We start from the raw sequence: 16435 nt of genomic DNA on the forward strand, positions 1-16435 counted from the left end.
GACTGGCAGTGGGGGCATAGGCCTCAGTGGCAACCTGATAAGGTGATGCCTTAAAGTCCCAAGCAGTCCAACTACTTTGCAGTGGAGAGACCACTGTGGGTCCCTGACCCATCCACACAGAGAGCTCACATGATGTCTGGGAGTGGGGGAGGGGAAAGGGGCTCAGGCATTGAGGGCACCAACAAGCACTGCTAATGACATGTCTTTGTTTTTTTTGCTTTTTTAAATTTTAGAGTACCCAATTATTTTTTTCTCAAATTAAGGGGCAATTTAGTGTGGTCAATCCACCTAGCTCTGCAGTCCCAGTGCTAACCACTGTGCCACATGCCGCCCTATGAAATGCCTTAGTGAGCCTTACCCTTATATTTGTATGTTCTCACCGCTTTGGGGGGTGCTGCCCCTTGTGGACAACCCACAGTGTATCAATCACATGACTTAAAATTGAGCGAGTTATTTGTATGACTGGAAGCATGAGAAAGATACCTAAAATCCAATAGCTCTGAACCCCATCTTCTCTCTTTGCGCAGGAAAAGTTAAGGCATAATAGGAGAGGGAGAGAACATGAGGGGGCCAATCAGACCTGAAGAACCTGACTGACTTTGAGGAGTGGACAACCCAGCTGGCAGGGGAGGAACATGATCGAGCCTGCAGAGATGGAGAGCTCAAGCAGGCAACCTCCATCCAGTAAGTATCCATTCATGTCACATTGAAACCTTAACGGTCATGTGTTCCTCCATGTTGCAGGCAGCTCATGCAGCCACTCGCTCTCTCCTCACTCACTTATAGGTACCAGCAGGAACCCAAAAGAGATGTAGTCCTGTTTTGCAGTCACATAAGCCCACAAACGACTGAGGACATTGGGGAAGATGAAGGAAGTGCACCTGTAGAGCCTTCACAGCAATCATCTACACCCTCCACCAGCACAAGGCACATCCCTTGGTGGGTACTAGATGTAGTTCATGAAGGATCCTTCAGTCTGGTGGTTACTGCACAGATACATGTCCGTATCAGGAAGAGACAGTGTCAACCAAGCACTGGGAAGATTGCTGGGAAAGAGGCAATTGTTTTTTTTCTCATTAAGGGACAATTTAGCGAGGCCAATCCACCTAACCTACATATCTTTGGGTTGTGGAGGTGAAACCCACGCAGACATGGGGAGAATGTGCAAACTCCACATGGACAGTGGCCCAGGGCTGGGATTCAAACCCGGGTCCTCAGTGCCATAGGATGCACTGCTAACCACTGTGCCACGTGCCGCCCTCGGAAAGAGAAAATTGTGACATGCGAGTCAGATGACGAACATCTGTAATTGGCCACTCAAAAGATGATGGTGAGGCAGCAAGAGGCGTGAAAACATCAGGCAGCGATGACAGAGCCCTCAACTGAGTGACATAATAATCTTTATTAGTGTCACAAGTAGGCTTACATTATCAATGAAGTTACTGTGAAAATCCTCTAGTCGCCACATTATGGCACCTGTTCGGGTACACTGAAGGAGAATTCAGAATGTCCAATTCACCTAATAAGCATGTCTTTCAGGACTTGTGGGAAGAAACCGGAGCACCCGGGGGAAACCCACGCAGACACGGGGAGAACGAGCAGGTTCCGCACAGACAGTGGCCCAAGCCGGGAATCGGAAACCGGGTCCCTGGCATTGTGAGGTGGAGGTCCATCCACCTGTTCTCTGACTAAGTGGTTTTGCCCTTTACATGCATGGAGGTCTCCTTGGGGAGGGCAGTGGACGCCATGGAGAACCTGGTCCAGCAGACTCTGCAGGAGGTGTGCGCAGACCTGCACTCCATCGCTGAAGCCATTGATGAGTTTTCGCAGTGGTTGTGCAAGAAGGAGGCGGACCACCTCAACCTCCCTCCATGTTCCACTTCCTCTCAAGGAGTAAGGCAGGGGCCCTTGACACGAGCAGCAGTTGGACACCGCGATTTTGGAAGCATTGGTTCAATCACTTCTCTGAGCGAAACAACGTTTGTTTCCAGCATCGGAAATGCAGTTGTGAAGTCTAGAAATATATTGGCAGGATGTTTGTGTACATTCATCACATAAGGTTTGTTCGCCTTTGGCCAGAGAAGATTAAGAGGAAATTTTGTAGAGGTGTTGAAAATCATGAATAGCTTTAATGGAGGAAGAAACTGCTTCCAGTGGCTGCTAACCAGGGAACACAAATTTACGATGATTAGTAAAAGAACAGGAGCCGATGTGTGGAATCATTAATTTTCCATAGCATGCTAATGTGATCTGGAATGCACTGCCTGAAAAGCTGATGGAAGCAGATTCAATAGAAACTTTGGCCTGGATTTCATGGCTCTGCCCCGGCGGATGTGGCCGGCCATTTAAATTGTCATTTACTTCGGCAGGATCATAATATCCCGGGATGGGAGGGGCCATAAAATCCTGGCTATTCACAAGAGAATTTGATCAATACTTGAAGGGAAATATATTACAAGTCTACTGGGAAAAGAACAGGGGAATGGGATTTATTGGACAATGCTATCAAAGAGCCAGCACAGCCCGGTGGACCAACTGGCCTCCTTCTGAGCCATATTCCACACTGCCACATGGCATTGTACAGATTTTAAGCTGGTGTAGGGCGGTGGTGCAATGGTTAGCATTGCTGCCAAACGGCGCCCAAGATCCGGATTCGATCTCGGCCCCGGGTCACTGTCCATGTGGAGTTTGCACATTCTCCCCGTGTCTGAGTGGGTCCCACCCCCACAATCCCAAAAGACGTGCAAGATAGGTGGATTGGCCACGCTAAATTCCCCCTTAATTGGAAAAAGAAATTACTGGTTACTCTTAAATTTATTTAAAAAATATATTTTAAAAAAGATTTTAAGCTGGTATAGCTAGAGAATTACCTACAATTGCTTCTCCCACACCATCAATTCTTGTGTCCCCCAAGAATGTATCCTTGTCTTTATCATCTACATGCTGCCCCTCGGCAACATCATTCAAAAACATGGGATCAATTTCTCTACGCTGGAGATACACAACATTCACTCACCACCACACACGTCAATTGACTCTTTCAGAAACTCTACATTTTCAGACTCTTTTTCCAACATCCACTATGCCACCGTGCTGCCTAGATGAGCTGAAATTTGCTCTAACAAAATATTGGGAAGACTGAAGCCGTTTTCTTTGGTCTCTGCCACAAAATCTGTTCACTAGCCACTGACTCCATTCCTCTCCCTGACAACTGACTGAGGTTGAACCATCCAACCTAATATCTCCTTCACAGCTTGGGGACATATTTTGTTTTATACTGTCTCTGCGAAGTGAGTTGGGATGTTTTATTGCATTGTTGTTGTTGCTGCAAAGTTCCCTTGTGTGCACATTGGGTGAAGGTAGGATTATATTACAAGATCCCAATGTTAGAAAAACTGAGAACAAGCCGATCCCTTGCATGAATCCTTGTTTGTAGGTATAGAGCCCTACTCTGTATGGGGAACTGTACCCCAACACGAGGAGGTAGGCAATAAGTAGAAAATCTGTAATGCTGTTGCATAAAAACTATTACAATCGAGTTAAAATAGTAAAGCAAAGGGCGGCATCGTGGTGCAGTGGTTAACACTGCTGCCTCACTGCACCGAGATCCCAGGTTTGATCCCAGCTCCGGGTCACTGTCCACGTGGAGTTTGCACAATCTTCCCGTGTTTGCATAGGTTTCGCCCCCACAACCCAAAGGTTTACAGGATACGTGGATTTAGCCATGCTAAATTGTCCCTTAATTAGGACAAATTAATTAGGTACTCTAAATTTATATTTTAAAAAATAGTGAAGTATTTCAGAAACCACTACAGATGTTTAGCAAATGAAAAAAGTACAGAATTCTATTATGTAAAATAAATAGATATCTAGATGCATACATTCTGTACGATTCTCTCATTTCTGCTGGGAGATTGTTGGAACTCTCAGAGAAACAGAGTAAATGGCTGAACACAGCTCCTCATACCTGTGGATTCTGTCTATTTTTATTTCCTGCTGAAGTTACAACAGGAGACTGGGAGAACCCCACAGAATTTCTGTCATGGGGTGGGTTAACCCCAAACACAAATCATTTTCAAACTGATTATACAACTGATTAAAACTAAATGAGCCCTGGTACTTGATAGTAGTTGCAATGAGAAATGCTGGATGAGATTGCTAGAAATGGCCTGAAATTGTCAGCGACATTTAAAACATCCATGCTTTGGAGCATTTTAATGAATTTTTTCATGGTAATTGGGATGCCACTGGCAAAGCCAGCATTTATTGACCATCCCTAATTGCCCTTTGACCAAGTGGCTTGCGAGGCTATTTCAGAGGGCCGTTAAGAGTCAACCACATAACATAGGGTATTATTATATGCGGATGATTTGCTGCCGTACGTGAGGGTCATCGATAGGGGATATTCTGGAATGTGGCAACTAGGGGCTTTTCACAGTAAGTTCATTTGAAGCCTATTTGTGACAATAAGCAATTTTCAATTAATTTAATTTCATTTTATGGGTATTTTGCAGAGTGTTGATGCCTTCTCCGGTTACAAATTGAACATAAGGAAGAGCGAACATTTTGTGGTGGCTCATCGGGGAGGAGAGCTGGATTGGGGGGGAGGGGGTTGCCGTTTCGGTTAGCGGATACTAGTGTTCGATACTTAGGGGCCCAGGTGGCCAGGGATTAGACGTGACAAGGTACTTGACGAACCCATTGGTGGTGCCCACGTTAAAAATATGGAGGCAACGCGACCAGCATTTTCAGTTGAGGGCAGCCTCAAGGCAGGCTAACCACCTGTTTCAGCTGGCAAGGCTGGAATTTGTAAATCTTCATCATTATTTGAAGATTGTTTCATCCAACTTCTGAAACCTCCTCCAGTCCTACATCTGGACTGTTGTCTCTCCTCACTTGTCATACTCCTACACCTGCAGCAGTGCCTTCAGTCATGAGAGACCTACTCCATCTAATTTTCTTGTATAATGCAGGCTCCTGAAAACTGCCTGCTTAACCTTGCCCTCCTTTCAGTCACCCCCCGCGGACCTCGGCGTTGCAGGGTCGAGTGGCAGCCTGTGGGAGGGGAGGGGGTTCCGATCTCGGGGGGGGGGGGGGCCCTCCGATGTGGCCTAGCCCGCGATCGGGGCCCACCGATCGGCGGGCCAGCCTCTCTGGCTGGGGGCCTCCTTTCCTACGCGCTGGGCCCTGTAGCCCTGTGCCATGTTGAGTCGGGGCCGGCGCGTTGAAGGAGGCCACTGCGCATGTCCACGTTGGCGCCGGCGCCACTGCACATGCGTGGATCCCGCGGGCACACAGTTCGCGCCGGGATCGGCAGCTGGAGCGGTGCGAACCTCTCCAGCGCCGTGCTGACCCCCTGTAGGGGCCAGAATTACTCCTGGCAGCGGCCCGTTAATGCCGTCGTAAAACGCGACAGCGTTTACAATGGCGTTTACACTCTGCCACGGGATGGGAGAATCCCGCCCCGGATCTGAACGTGTGTGCAAATGCATGACCAGTCTGCCTGTGTATATGCACAGTCTTTTTCAATGCATAAGTCAAAAGACTTGACGTTTGCAGACTGGTTTTCAGCTTTCAAAATTATCATTAGCCACCTAGAACTGGAAATCTCTGCTGTAAAGCTGTGATTATCCACGAATAACCAACAGATCTGCCCCTTTTGGACGCTTTTTTCACTTAAATCCCTCAATATGGCAACCACTTACTTTTGAAAAGTAATGAAAGCTGCTTCACGAGTCTACAGGGAGTATTATAATGCCTCTATACTTATAATACTCCTCAGGAACATTTAACAGATCATAGTTTTAAACAAATGGGACATGATTTTCCTCAGGTGACGGTGGTGATGCCAGGAATATTACAACCTGAAATAAATAATTTCCGTGAAAGTGCCAGTGCATGAGTTAATGATATAAATGTGAACTTCCTGAACCTTACATGCTACAGTGTACAATGATTTTTTTTTAATGCCGCTGGAGAGCAGTTGGGAGGCTACCCCGTCACATAATTAAAGATTACATTTCAATGACTCTTTTGGAAGTTCAGAAATTCCCATAGTTGTAGTTAGAATCTAATCGTACAATGATCAGAACCCCAGATCACAGCCATGGCTGCATCATTACAAGAACTTTCTCGGTTTGAGAGTGGCAAGATTAGTGCCTTTTGACAAGTCTGAAAATTGAACAAGCAGCCAAGATAATGACAGGGCAGAGAATGGAATTAAACTGAAGTTTTGAGCCTGAAACACTATGCTGATGGTGTTCTCTGTCATATAACAGGTGTGCAGGCCCACTTGTCTGATGTTCTGTGCATAGTATTTTCAGTAAATAAACTATAAACTGGCCAGTATTCTGGGAACGGTGCTGACAGTCGGTGCAAATTTCATTAGGTCACCAATCATCGCCCAATAGGAATCAATCCCTTATTTATGCCAGACTAGGACTCTGTTTCCGAGCAGTCATCTCAAATTCAAAGCCCTTGAGCAGGATTTTCAGTTGGAGGATTTTCCACCCCTGCCGTTAGTGAGGAGATGGGGAGGGAGGGAGCAGGCTCTCGATGGCTCCAGGATAGGAGGGGTGGGAATATAGGGGCCATGGTTCACAGGCGGGGGGGGGGGGGGCAGACCTTGGGGTGGGGATTCCAATCGGAAAAGGTCATCTGTGAAGGAGGCACCCACTTGCTTTCTCACCTGAGGCACAAGCAGGCTGACCTGTCGGGCCACCCATCCATTGACGAACCGCTCCTGTCGGCCAATACATTATGACCAGGTGGAAAATGGCATTTAAGTACCAGTATCTAAGTGGTACGAGGGTAGGTTGGCCACCTGAGGCCCTGCTTACCACCAATTAAATTAAGACCAGCTCAGAGGTAGATGGATAAGCAACAGGAAACACCCCTGGAGTTTTACTGGCCCCCTCCCAGCCTGTAAACCCACCCAACTTAAAAATTCTGCCCCTTATTTGTGATAGACTCCTTATCAAGTGCTCTAACCTCAATCTGACGATCTAATGGTGCTTGTGTAGGGGTGAGTGCAGTGATTTGACATGCTATGAAGTGACATGCAATCAAGATTCTGGGAAATCACCTTTGGAGAACTTAGAAGAAAGATGGAAGACATGTTGCTCTATCTCTGGATGCAATGTCTCCCAACAGAGGTGCAAGTGCCAGTACCTTGTGCAGAATACTGCTGTTCTGCTATGTATGTTTTATAAGGCCACGAAGGAGTCCACACGGAGTAGTTCAAAGAAACTTAGTTTATCTACTTTTTTTAAATATAGAGTGCCCAATTCTTATTTTTGCCAATTAAGGGGCAATTTACTGTGGCCAATCCACCTTCCCTGCATATCTTTGGGTTGTTGGGGTGAAACCCACGCAGACGTATGGAGAATGTGCAAACTCCACACAGACAGTGACCCAGGGCCAGGTCCTCAGCGGCGTAGGCAGCAGTGCTAACCACTGGGCCACCGTACTGCCCTCACTTAGTTTATTTACAACAACTATTATGTACATCACATGGTAGATTCCAACTGGATCTGCCTTGCCGGTGCCTAACTGGCCAGCTTTATATATCATACAATTAGACATTGTTTAAAGGTTCTCCCACCCCCTTAACGCTCCCGGAGCTAGTATTCTGCAAAGTTCACAGGGACGTTCATTGTTCCCGCCCATAAGATACTTGTGGGTTATAACAATATACCTCTGTGTCACTGAGTAACTCTAAGATGAATAAATAAAATGAGCTGTTTTGTGGCATCATGGTTCCAAGCTCTGCTTCCTCGATTTCTCCCACAGATTTGTATCCCAAGATCCCAGTGCCACCTCCTTGAAACATGACGTCCTTACTGCTTCACATCTAATTGTTATGTGCAAGGTACACAAGTTTCTTGAGGCCAGCGAAGCCATTACGACATTGTTGTTTATATTTATTTCAGGGGTGTGGGCTTCACTGGGCATTTCCATTATTTATTGCCCATCACTCATTGTCTTTGAGACGGTAGTGTTGAGCTACTGAACCACTGCAGTTCAACTGGTGTAAGTACATCCGCAGCTCGGACGCTTCAGGTTCGTGACCCGTTAATGATGAAGAAAACAAGGTATTATGTAACTTGGAGTGGTACTTGATGATGGTTTTCCCATGTGCCTACTACCTAGGTGATACAAATCGTAGGTTGGGAGGTGCTGTTGAAGAATGAATTGCTCACTGCATCTTGTAAATTATATATACTCTAGCCATGCTGCGTCAGTGATGTTTCTGTTGACACCATTCACCATTTATAGGACAATCCTCATCTTGGTGCTGTTCCTTTTTTATCAGGAACAAAATAGCAAAACAACATGTTCTTTACAAAGTCACTGCTGTAAGTCTCTGAAGCCTGGTTATTTTTGAGTCCGCCATAATTTATGTGGCCAACGCTTTCACTTGAATCACATAGGAGCCTCTAAAATATTATTTGAATGGTTGTGCATACCAGGATTCTTTTGGTTCCCTTGATTGCTGCTCTGCCGTGGTTAGCCATGATGAGCGGTGAATTAACTAAATCTCCTCAGTATATTTCCCACTTTATCCCGAGCTATTTCAACACCATTCAAGTGGCTGTTTTCCATTGGGACTCTTCAGATAGAAATAAATCTCACCCTACCAGCCACACAGATTTATTACAAATGCCTAGGTGTAAAATAAATATTGTGCCAGTGGTCGCACAGCCCTTGGCAATTCCAAAGAGTAACATTAAGCTCACAATATTTTTATTTTTATTTACCTTGAGACTTAAGGTGTAAATATTGTCAATAATTACAAAATTACACTCATAAGAAAGATATTTATATCTCTTTGAGATTCCGTCAGTCAAGTGTTTTATGCCCTCTTCACAGAATAAAATGTTATTCCTCAGCTAACCATTTAACATTCCACTGTGTAATTGATATGATTTCATAAATGGCTTTCTACCTCAATGAAATGATTAAATTACCATGTTCTGTGTTAGTAACATCAGTTATCCATTCTTTAATTCACTTATCTATTTCAGCTCTTAAGTTCTGCACCAAATGAAGTGAAACCATTTACACAATTTTAACATCCCATTGTTCTTTTATCACCTTGCATATTAATAATTCCTCGGTGTTATTCCCTGGTGGGATTGTGTGTGTTCCTGGATTGTGGGTAAAGCACATCAAAGGCTGCAACATTAATTGTGTTTGCTGAGCGCTTTTTCATTTTGATTCATATCACTTACTGTGACTTCACTTAATTGTCTAAGTCTCAGTTAATCACTGGAATTCAGGCTAAGAGATTTTCAAGAGCGGTGTTCAAATATGCAGCGCTGAGAACTCCAATTCTCATTATACTGAATAGGATGTCATGCTGCTTTAAAATTTTTCTTAATTTCTTGAAAGAGGCATTTAAATCCCAGCAAAGTGTATTCTAAATGTTGTGCCACTAACACAAAATTTGCTTTGCTGGTTTGCTGTCAATCAAAAATCAGCAATGTAAACAAGGCAGCACTTACTTGCACCCCAGGCCATGTTCACCACAAGTGAAGTAATTTGCCCATCTCCCTCCAGCAACAGCATTGTTCCCACAAAAGCAAACAGATTTGAACTTAATATTGGAGGCAGCCATGAGCTTTTTAAAAAAAATTTAGTGTACCCAATTCATTTTTTCCAATTAAGGGGCAATTTAGCATGACCAATCCACCTACCCTGTACATCTTTGGGTTGTGGGGGTGAAACCCACGCAAACACAGGGAGAATGTGCAAACGCCACAGAGACAGTGACCCAGAGCCGGGATTGAACCTGGGACCTCGGCGCTGTGAGGCAGCAATGCTAACCACTGTGCCACTGTGCTGCCCAGCCATGAGCTTTTTGACAGCAGTAAGCTGAGTGGGTTGCCATCTCTGGTCGGACGTATTCCTGGAGGTTTCATCACATGACTCTCACCTCCAGCTGCCCGCTATCATGTTCGTGCCATTGGTCACCTCACATGTCTATCTTCCCACCTTCCCACACCAATTGGAAAACAAGCATATTCTTTCAGCAGAATCCTGTTGAGGCATCATGGTCTTGCCTGCCAGCTGGAGAGTCAGTAAGAGACTTGCGCTGCCTCTTTTCGGGAAACCCGCCAAACCACAAGCCAATTAGGCAGTGGTGAAGCCTGCAGTGGGTCTTCCCCTGGAATCGACAACCCCGAGGGCAGAAGTCTCATGGTGGCCAATCAGAGGCAAACAAGCAGCTCGTGTGCTTAGCAGCACCACTGGGGAGGCCATGGTTGCTGCCAGAAGAACAAGTGCCAGGGTCCCAGGATCGTGGAGCAACCCAGGCTACAGGTAAGTAATGTTGCAGGGAGGCTTTGCAATGTTGGGGTCGCAGGGAATGGAGTGCAGGGGAGTTCGCAGCAAAGGCGGAGGATGTGGTTCTCAGTGAACCCCCATTTCCTGATGTACAGTACCTCCATCAGGCCTTTGATTGAGGGATCCGCCCCAGTGGTGATAAATTAGCCACACTTTCGCTGCCGTGCATGCCACATGGTGACAGGCCAGCCTGCAGCTAGGTTAATGCCAGTGGGGTGAGGCCTTTAAGTGCTAATCAATTGGGTGGCAGAATGTGAAAATCGACCATGGACGTTCCTGCTCAGAATATCCCTGTACTCCATGCAGCATTAAGTAGCTGGGGTCTGCTGCGATCAGCAAAGATGTACACCCCTGACAACTCTTCAGGTGGCAGGGCGAGAAACCCCACCATCTGAAAAATTCTGGATCATCTCAGCAGGTCTGACAGCATCGTGGAGAGAGAAGGGGGCTAACGTTTCGAGTCTGGATGGCTCTTTGTCAAAGCAGTCTTCCAGACTCGAAATGTTAGCTCCCTTCTCTCTCCACAGATGCTGTCAGACCTGCTGAGATTGTGCCATATTTTCTCTTTTTGTTTCAAATTCCAGCATCCACAGTCATTTGTTTTTTTCTGAAAAATCATGCCCTGCGACCTTATTTCAGCGATCAAGGGAAAAGAATTTGTTCTACCGAGAATTTACCACTGCAAGTGCCTAGAACAGAGAGTATTCTCCTCAATGCTAGCCTGGAGGCACATGGTAGGGGGCGGGAAACAGTCAAAATTGCACATTCTTTAAAATACTGATGCCAGGCTAAGAGGGCCAGTGGTAAAGGGAAATCTTGTGCTGCTTGTAGTGATCTTTACATGGGGTTAATGGGAAATTGAAAGATCACTAGGGGGCAGCACTGGTGGGTATAAAAGCCAGACGCAAGCGGCTCTCTGCCTCTCTTGGTGATTAGACTGTGACAAGAGCAGGAGCATAGATCTGGCTCAGGGCTACTAGTGTGGTCAGACATAGCTACTGTATATAAACGTTGTAACCTTTCTACTGGTATTGATCTTAAAGTAAGAACTCACGTAGTTGTTAAATTCTGTTACTCAATAAACCTTTCAATATCTCTGGACAACTTCGAGCCTTCTTCATCAAGGTGCCGAAAGCCTCTGCCGCAACTGGATTGAGTAACACATGTTACATACAGTAGTGCCACCAAACACACTATAGTAAGGTAACAAAAGATGGTACCAGGCTGGCTTTAAACGAACAATACTACTAGATTAGGTTAGAGAAAAAAAAGAAAAAGAACAGAAATTAAAGTACCGACCGCTCGACTGTGGAAGACTTCGCAGCATTTGGATCCTAGACAACCAACCGACACGATGGAACACGTGCAAGCTCCACAGCAGCTGAAAACTACCGGTAACTTAAATAGTAACTGGAAAATGTTTAAACAACAGTTCCAAATATACATGGCAGCTGCTGACTTAAACACTGCCTCCGATGAGAGAAAGATTGTGCTGCTACTAGCAAGGGCAGGCCAGCAAGTTATAGACATTTATAACTCTTTCACGTACGTTGAAAATGAAGCCAAAACTAAATTTCAAGTGATACTCGCAAAATTTGAAGAACATTGCAAAACACAGTCTACTGAAATCCTGGAAAGATTTAACCTACGCAACAGGTTCCAAAAAACGGCGAGACAATCTCTAATTTTGTCACAGATCTCAGATTAATAGCACAAGGCTGTAATTATGCTGATTTAACAGATTCCATCATCAGAGATCAATTAATCTATGGACTCTCCGATGAACACTTAAGGGAATCACGAATGCAACAAAATGATCTAACTCTAAAAACCACCATAGCAAAGTGCATAGTGCAAGAACAAAAGAAACAGCAGTACCTTGAGTTGCTTCAGAAAAAAAACAGGGAGAAATTCCTCCACGAGGTGGAAGAAATTAAAATAGTGTCCTCTCCTCACAGGATCTTTTTCTGGCCACGACCCGGCGAGATCCCGTTCTGCGCATGCGCAAGAAGTTGCGCAAGAAGCATGCGCAAAAAGCTGCGCATGCGCACGATGCAAAATACCAAACTCAGCCAGAGGAGCGATTCGCACATGCGCAATCGCTTCCTACGCATGACGTCACGAATGTCATGAAGTGCTACCGCTGTGGCAACGCCCACTTAAAAGGGAAATGTCCTGCACAAGGGAAAAGATGTTTAAAGTGTTCCAAACTGAATCATTTCGCCTCCCAGTGTAAGTCAACAGCAAAATATCACTCTCCAACACAGAAACATGGAAACTTCAAGGTTCGCACAGTGGATGCAATGGAAAACCAAACACCCGAAGAAAATTTTTCCGAGCACGAAGATTTCCACTCCTGGGAGAACACATACTTCATCGGAATAATACATTCGGCAGAGGAACTTCAAGCGCCAACCACGAATCCTCAATACGTTAATGCCATTGACTCCAAAAGCGAATGGAGCGCCACGGTGCAAGTGAACTACTTCACAATTACGTTCAAGCTTGACACGGGAGCATCCGCAAACTTGATGTCAAGCAAAGATCTCGCATCCATCCTAGGGACACACAAGATGATACCTGCTGCTTGCAAGTTAAAAGACTACAATGGCAACCAGATCAACTCAAGAGGATCATGCCACCTACGAGTAGTCAATAAGAGGATCACAAAATGACTACGCTTCGAGATTGTGGACGACAAAAAGACATCGCTGTTAGGTGCTCAAGCCTGCAAGGACCAGCGGTTGGTCCAAAGAATATTCATGCACATGAATGACACATCACGACTAGACGATGACTCCGGCTGCTGCTCAGCGAGTATCCTGACATATTTCGTGGCATGGGTACGTTACCCTACAAATACAAAATCCTGCTCAAAGAAGATGCAAAACCTGTCATTCATCCACCTAGGAGGGTACCAGCTCCCATGCGGGACAGGCTAAAGTCAGAGCTCCTACGCCTACAATCTCAAGGCAAAATATCAAAGATCACACAGCCGACTGACTGGGTCAGCTCTCTGGTGTGTGTCAAGAAGCCATCAGGTGACCTCAGAATCTGTTTGGATCCCAAAGAACAAAAACATTTGCAGGGAACACTACCCCACCCCCAAGCGAGAGGAGATAACGAGTGAAATGGCAAACGCTGGCATCTTCACCAAACCAGATGCCTCACAAGGCTTCTGGCAGATGCAGCTCGACAATTCCAGCAGACTGTTGTGTACGTTCAACACACCATTTGGACGATACTGGTATAATCGCATGCCTTTCGGGATCATCTCCGCATCCAAAATCTTTCACAGAGTCATGGAGCAGATGACGGAGGGCTTTGAAGGTGTCCGAGTATATGTCGATGACATTATAATATGGTCAATGACAGAAGACCACATTGCTTGATTAAGACAAGTCTTCAAAAGAATTCACCAATTTGGGTTGAAACTCAACCAATCCAAGTGCACCTTCGCACGCTCATCTCTGACCTTCCTGGGTGACACTATATCAGCGCACGGGGTGAGGCCGGATAATGAAAAGATCGAGGCAATCCAGAACATGCAGCAGCCAAGAGACAAGAAAGCTGTACTCAGGTTTCTTAGATACATCAACTTCCTCGGCAAGTTCATACCGAACTTATCAACAAGGACGTCAGCATTGCAAAAAGTGATAAGAAAGGACACGGAGTTTGACTGGACTCCACGCCACCAAAAAGAGTGGGTGGATCTAAAGCACCAATTGATGGCAGCTCCAACTCTGACATTCTTCGACCCAACGAAACCCACAAAGATCTCCACCGACGCCAGTCAACATGGAATTGGTGTGGTACTCCTCCAACAGGATGACTAATCGGACTGGGTCCCAGTTGCATACGTGTCTAGAGTGATGACTGCCACAGAGTGCATGAATGCACAGGTAGCGAAGGAGTGCCTGGGACTGGTCACAGGTATAACAAAATTTCACCACTATGTGTGCGGCCTTCTCACGTTCCTAGTTGAGACTGATCATAGACCACTGGTCAACATAATTGAAAAATATCTCAATGATATGACGCTGCGCCTACAACGCATGATGATGAAGCTGAGGAGGTATGACTTCACACTGGTCTACACTCCTGAGAAGGACCTCATCATAGCTGACACACTGCCCGGAGCCATTGAAACTGACAGCTCACCTACTGCGTCCATTGACGATTTAGAAGCTCAAGCACAGTTGTGCAGAGAGACTCTCCCGGCATCTGACGAGAAGCTGCAGCAAATTCGTCCGCCGACATGAGAAGACGCGACCTTGCAGGTCATGCACAACCTTCAGCATGGCTGGCCAAAAGGACGGTGCCAAAACATCAGTTCCAAAACATCAAAACCGAACTGTCAGTGGAGGACCGATTAATATTGAGAAATGACAGAATTGTCATTCCACTAATGCTCAGGTCAGACATGCTCTGCAGGATTCACGAGGGACATCGCGGAATCAAATAATGCAAAAGAAGAGCAAGGCAATCCGTGTACTGGCCTGGGATAAATGAGGACATTACAAACATGATATTCACATGTGACACATGCCAAAAACATCAACCGGCACAATGCAAGGAGCCACTCCAGCAGCATGAGATGGCTACGTCACCGTGGAACAAAGTTGGCATAGACTTGTTCCACTCCATGGGTTGAAACTATGTTCTTATCATTGACTATTACTCCAACTTTCCGGAAGTAATGTAACTCCCGGATCTCACGTCCGCATCAATTACCAAAGCCTGCAAGGAAACATTCTCGAGGCATGGTATCCCACAAACAATCATGTCCGATAATGGTCCTTGCTTTGCGAGCTGGGAGTGGATGGAATTCTCCAAGAAATACAACTTTAAACACGTGACATCGAGTCCACACTTTCCTCAATCCAACTGCAAACTAGAGAAAGGTGTACACATTATCAAACAACTCATAAGCAAGGCCACTGACTCGAATTCCGACATACACTTGGCTCTATTATCATACAGATCATCACCGTTGAGCTCAAGGCTATCACCAGCTCAAATGCTCTTCAATCGAGATGTGAGAACAATGCTACCAGCGTTACACTTCAGCAATCCGGATCACTCACAAGTGCTTAACAAGATACGACACCAACGTCACAAACAAAATCAGCACTATGACCAGCATGCAAAATCGCTGCAACCATTAGCGGTCAATGACATGATTCGACTGCGACACCCAGGTGGAAGATGGTCCAACGCGGCAACAGTGCTACGACAAGCAGCACCACGATCATACATTGCGAAGTCCGACGAAGGTGTGCGGTTCAGATGCAATCGATGAGACCTGCTAAAGGTTGTACTTCCTGAACCTGTCTTTCCGACGTTAAATCTACAGGACTCACTCACTCGACAACACGTGACACCATCAGCCGGTGAACAGGTGGACATTAAAACCTCAGTGTCTCCATGCCCACTTAGGAGATCAACTCGAATCAGACGCGCACCCAACCGTCTGAACCTGTGAACATTGGACTGATGCAATCATTCATTTCTGTAATGCATTTGCACACGATGCCAACTGTGTTTGTTGCATTCTAGTAAAAACACTGAAACTATGTAAAAAAAAAAAAAGGGGGGGGATGTAGTGATCTTTACATGGGTATGTACATAAGGGGTTAATGGGAAATTGAAAAATCACTAGCGGGCAGCACTGGCTGGTATAAAAGCAGACGCAAGCGGCTCTCGGCCTCTCTTGGTGATTAGACTGTGGCGAGAGCAGAAGCATAGATCTAGCTCAGGGCTACTAGTGCGGTCAGACATAGCTACTGTATATAAACGTTGTAACCTTTCTACTGGTATTGATCTTAAAGTAAGAACTCACGCAGTTGTTAAATTCTGCTACTCAATAAACCTTTCAATACCTCTGGACGACTTCGAGCCTTCTTCATCAAGGTACAGAAAGCCTCTGCAGCAACTGGATGGAGTAACGCATGTTACATACAGTAGTGCTACCAAACACACTTCAGTAAGGTAACAAAAAACTGCTGTAGTAGTTGCAAGGGCTACAGCAGCCATTATGTGCCTGTAACAATGTAGCTCATTGCAGGTCTTGTGGAAGAAGCTGCCT

At 45.7% G+C, this 16435-nt stretch overlaps 1 long non-coding RNA gene across 2 annotated transcripts in view; it reads left to right on the forward strand.

Moving 5' to 3' along the window:
• The window catches only part of LOC140430636 (uncharacterized), a 138656-nt gene that overhangs the window by 51907 nt on the left and 70314 nt on the right, over positions 1-16435 (forward strand). Inside the window, exons 2-4 of one of the 2 annotated variants that reach the window (XR_011949481.1) lie at positions 528-684; positions 787-939; positions 7792-7870. This is a non-coding gene — a long non-coding RNA (uncharacterized lncRNA). The remainder of the gene's footprint in view (positions 1-527; positions 685-786; positions 940-7791; positions 7871-16435) is intronic. The other variant, XR_011949480.1, reaches the window with a different exon arrangement.

The sequence above is a fragment of the Scyliorhinus torazame genome, chromosome 10 (genome assembly GCF_047496885.1).
Source record: "Scyliorhinus torazame isolate Kashiwa2021f chromosome 10, sScyTor2.1, whole genome shotgun sequence".
Taxonomy (NCBI): domain Eukaryota; kingdom Metazoa; phylum Chordata; class Chondrichthyes; order Carcharhiniformes; family Scyliorhinidae; genus Scyliorhinus; species Scyliorhinus torazame.